Source organism: Euprymna scolopes, chromosome 15 (genome assembly GCF_053919585.1).
Source record: "Euprymna scolopes isolate OS-2025 chromosome 15, ASM5391958v1, whole genome shotgun sequence".
Lineage (NCBI taxonomy): Eukaryota > Metazoa > Mollusca > Cephalopoda > Sepiida > Sepiolidae > Euprymna > Euprymna scolopes.
Window position 1 is genome coordinate 32,704,936 of NC_136496.1, and position 4,686 is coordinate 32,709,621.

General features: G+C 30.9%; 1 protein-coding gene across 1 annotated transcript in view; it reads right to left on the reverse strand.

Moving 5' to 3' along the window:
• The window catches only part of LOC145293766 (uncharacterized), a 30,056-nt gene extending 25,780 nt beyond the window's left edge, over positions 1-4,276 (reverse strand). Inside the window, exon 1 of the mRNA XM_080140275.1 lies at positions 3,849-4,276. The gene's annotated coding sequence lies outside the window, so the exon portion shown is untranslated. The remainder of the gene's footprint in view (positions 1-3,848) is intronic.
• Between the last annotated feature and the right edge of the window lie 410 nt (positions 4,277-4,686).

Genomic DNA, 4,686 nt, shown 5'->3' on the forward strand with positions numbered 1-4,686 from the left:
GTTGACATCACAAGCCGCGTGTCAGGAGAACGTCGAAGTAATGGAGGGGAAGGGAGTTTAATAAAAAGTAATATAGAAAGAAAAAAAGGGAAGTTTCTCTTTCATTCTCCATCATATAGATACTTCTTTTCTTTTACTCTCTCTAGAAATAGGCTCAGAGTTTTCGGAACCGATAAGAAAGGAACTAACACATACACAAAGTGCCTTATATATATATATATATATATATATATATATATATATATATATATATATATATATATATATATATACCCACTCTAGCACTCTTATATACACTTTATAACTTACTATATATATATATATATATATATATATATATATATATATATATATATATATATATATATATATATATATATATATTAGTGTTTGGACGATTAATTGGAATCGGAATAAGGAATTGGAAAAATTGGAACTTTTGGGGTATTGGAATTGGTATCGAAATCCGAAAAATTATAGTCTAATTTCCGATTCCAAACCGATTCTTTAAAAAAATTTTAATAACATGAAACAAACACAAATTGTTTTTTTTTTTTTTAGTAGAAGCTGTTCCCCTACAGCATAAGACTTAGAAGGGACACAGAATGAGTTATAAATCTCATTTACATATTTAACATTGATTAGCAGAGTTTAATTTATTTTATTATTAGTCATTTATAACTTGCCTATTGCCTTTCTAATCGTTTGGCATCTATTCGCAAAATTGCCTTCATCCAGGATGTTCATATGATTATTAATAACTTTTAAATACTCTGGGTTGTTGTTTGTGTGTTTGTCGTTGGCGCCAGATGTAAACTGGGATGTTTGTCATTGGCTCTTCTGAAATTAAAGTTTTATGGCACCTTTTTAGACACAAGGAAATCCCCAGACTCTCTAAACCTCATTTACTTTGTTTTTATTAGTTTTTATTGCAAGCAAAGTAAATATTCTAGAGTTCACTTGCCTATTCAATATCACAGATTTTAAAAAGCTTTTCGCACCTATTTGATAAATGGCCATATGCCGTCTATTAGAGATTTAACATGCTTAGATTTTTTTCTGATGCTGGTTTTTTATAATCGCCACATCCTTTGAAATATTTCATATTTCCTCATATTTTGTTTTGTTTTGGCGCAAGTGAAAATATTGATAAAAAATCTCACAAGTTTATCAAAACTTTGAAAGAGCAGACACTGAGAAGTTTGTTAACTTAAAAAAAAGCTCGTTTACATTTAAAATACCAAAAACATATGAGATTCTACTTTTTTAGACAATTGCGTGTGAGCACACTGAAAGGTCATTTTAGAATTTAGAATGAGGTAAGCTGTACATATAAATATAATGTAAACTAATCCCATTTCAGTACATAATAATTTTTTAAGCAGTTAAGTAATTTTTACCACAAGTCCGATCAGCAAAATCATAAAATCACATGTAATTGCTATATTTTAGTATTGCCACCCGTACTTAGGGTTAGTAGTAGGAAAGGATCGTATTTTTGGGGGGGGGATTTTTACAATACTATATATTAATACGATAGCGTGTGTGTTATTTATTTTGTGTGTCAAGATTACATCCGAGTGACTATTGTTTAATTATGGGTTTCCATTTCTTATAATAAATAATTTTACCAAGAATTCTTCATAAGTTTGGGTTTCGATTTCTATTATAGCTGATGGTACTCCAGTCATCCATTTTTTTTAAACAAATAATTCTATCAAGAATTCTCCATAAATTTTGGTTTCAGTTTCGATTATAGCTGAAGGAACTCAAGCTGATGCACCAAAGTCATATGAATATATATTTTTTTATTTTTGAAATCGCAACTTTATAATATATAAAAATCGATAGAACATTAACTCTGTAATAATATATACAGAATCTGCAAGAATTAAAATATCATATTTAAGCGTACTTCACGACCTGACTACGCCGGGCGTCCTTGCTAGCTTAGATAAATACGTTTGCTGTTTTAACAAGAGTTACAATAATATCAGAGCATCTCTATTTACACCATGAATACCAGCATCAATATATTACATAGAAATGAGTACCCTGTGGAATTTCCACAGGTCCCACTAGTTGTTATTAGTTGTATCTTGTTTTTGTTTTTGTTTTGTTTTACAGCAATTCAATTTAATATACCACAAAATTTATATAATTAAAATAAAAAATTAAACATTCATAAAAAGAACGGCGCATAATAGTTAACGAAGCCCGACGCACTATCCACGTTAAAATGGTTTTCTAAATAGTATAATTATTATTTAGAAATTCGTTCGCAACAGTGCGAGGGCATTGTTAATATTATGTTCTTCCGTTTTCTGATTTCACCTACTAATTGTCATTGTCGACTATTTCAAACTGTTCATAAAAAACTTTCAAGTAGCATGTTGTATTCTAACGACGAACTGATACAATTTGGCTTTGTTTAAAATCAAAATAAACCTTTTGTTGTCTTTCAATTTGCCATAGATTACAGAGAAGAGATTGGAGAAAAAATATACCGGAAATTACTGGGAGATTTATGTAATAATTTGAAAATTTACGAAAAAAAAAAAAAAGAAAAAAAAAAGGAAACCAAATATCTAATTAAACATTTATAAACATTAAAAGAATCAGAATTGGAATCAGGAATTGAATCGGAATCGGAAATTTAGAACGGAATTGGCCAAAATTTTGGAATCATCCACCCACTAATATATATATATATATATATATATATGTGTGTGTGTGTGTGTGTGTGTGTGTGTGTGTGTGTGTATGTGTGTGTATGTGTGTGTGTGTGTGTTTGTAGTACTGTTTAGCTGTTTCACAGCTCATCCATGCGGCTAGACAAGCAAATGCCTCAAACCAGGATGCAAACCCGACCGCCTAAATGAAAGTCTTGGCTTCTCACCATTATGATATACAGGTGATGATGAGTGGGTAATTAATTAACGATGTTTTGACCTCGTCCAAATGCCTCTGTTCGATTTGTTTACACAAAAGAGCGTCGCTTAATACGCTAATGGTAATTTGTATATCAATTCCCGGGTAGACAGGCAACTACCTCTAGCAAGCATCAACACCCGACTACCCAAATGACATGTATATATATATATATATATATATATATATATATATATATATATATATTATAAAGAAGTGAACCATAGTGGAAATTCAATCGACTAAAATAAGATGGAAAACGGGGTGAGGAAAAGGAAGAAAAAAAATGGAAGTTACATGTAACAAATGTACAATTCAATAAAATAAATAAGTCGATTAAAAACAAGATCGTTAAAATACACACGAAGTGCTTTTCGTTCAGACTAACTTTTCCAGGATGTAAGTCTGAAAATTATTATGTTTTAGAATATTTGGTAGTGGAATGGAGTAAGAGCGGAGAGGAGGTTGTTTTTAATCGACTTATTTATTTTATTGAATTGTACATTTGTTACATGTAACTTCCCCCATTTTTCTTTTCCTTTTCCTCATCCCGTTTTCCATCTTATTTTAGTCGATTGAATTTCCGCTATGGTTCACTTCTTTATAATTATTCTAAACTTTTGCCAATCGAATAAAGACACACACACACACACACACACACACACACACACACACACACACACATACACACACACACACCCACACACACACACACATATATATATATATATATATATATATATATATATATATATATATATATATATATATATATATATATTAGCTGTTTGACGGTACATACTTATAGATTAGTTGGAAGAAAATAACCGGTAAAACACGAGGGGCCCTTTTCATCAATAAACTCATCAAGAGTTAATCGTTGATAATAGAAAATAAATAAATAAATAAATGCTTACCTTTTTTCTTTCTTGGCCTTAAAGCCAAGATCAAAGTGAAGCCAATTGGTCCTTGGTTAACGTTGGGGACACTCTTCGTACTGAGAAAATTACTATTTTGGGGGGGTTACTACAAGAGTGCCCTCTTTTTGCTATTGTTTTGGGGGAGCTGATTTTGTCCCTACATTAAAAACGGCCTTGTGTCTCATTTGGTTTCGTGGAGAAGTAAATAAATACCTAACTAAACAATCTCGCAAGGCCAGACTTAATGGAGTGTGCCTGTAAATTTTTACCAAGGGAGAGGGGAAAAAAAAGAAAAAAGATGGAAGGGAGATAATACGAATAAAATAAAATAAAATATTTACAATTATATAAAATATATGTACAAGTGCGGGCAAAGGGGAGCGTTAAAACTGCATTCCTGACTCGTTTCGGTTTGTTGAACATTTATGTGAGTTACAACCTAATGTTTAAAATAACTGTATGTGCTCATTCGACGTGTCTAGTTTATTTACAAATGTCCCATTGCATGAAACGATTTATATTTGTATCGATTATCTTTACAATAGTAAATTAACCCCTTCACTTTTCCTCACGAACATATTTGTTGAACTCATGTTGATCTGTACTAAAGCAGTAGAGATTAGCTTCGACAACGTTATGTATTGTCAGATCGACGAGGTTCAGATGGGAAGTACCTTTGATCCTGCGCTAGCTGACATTTTTGTGTGATTTCGCGAGTCAGTATTGTTTAATGATATATCCATTAATATATTGTTTAATGATATATCCATTAATATATTGTTCAATGATATATCCATTAATATATTGTTTAATGATATATCCATAAATATATTGT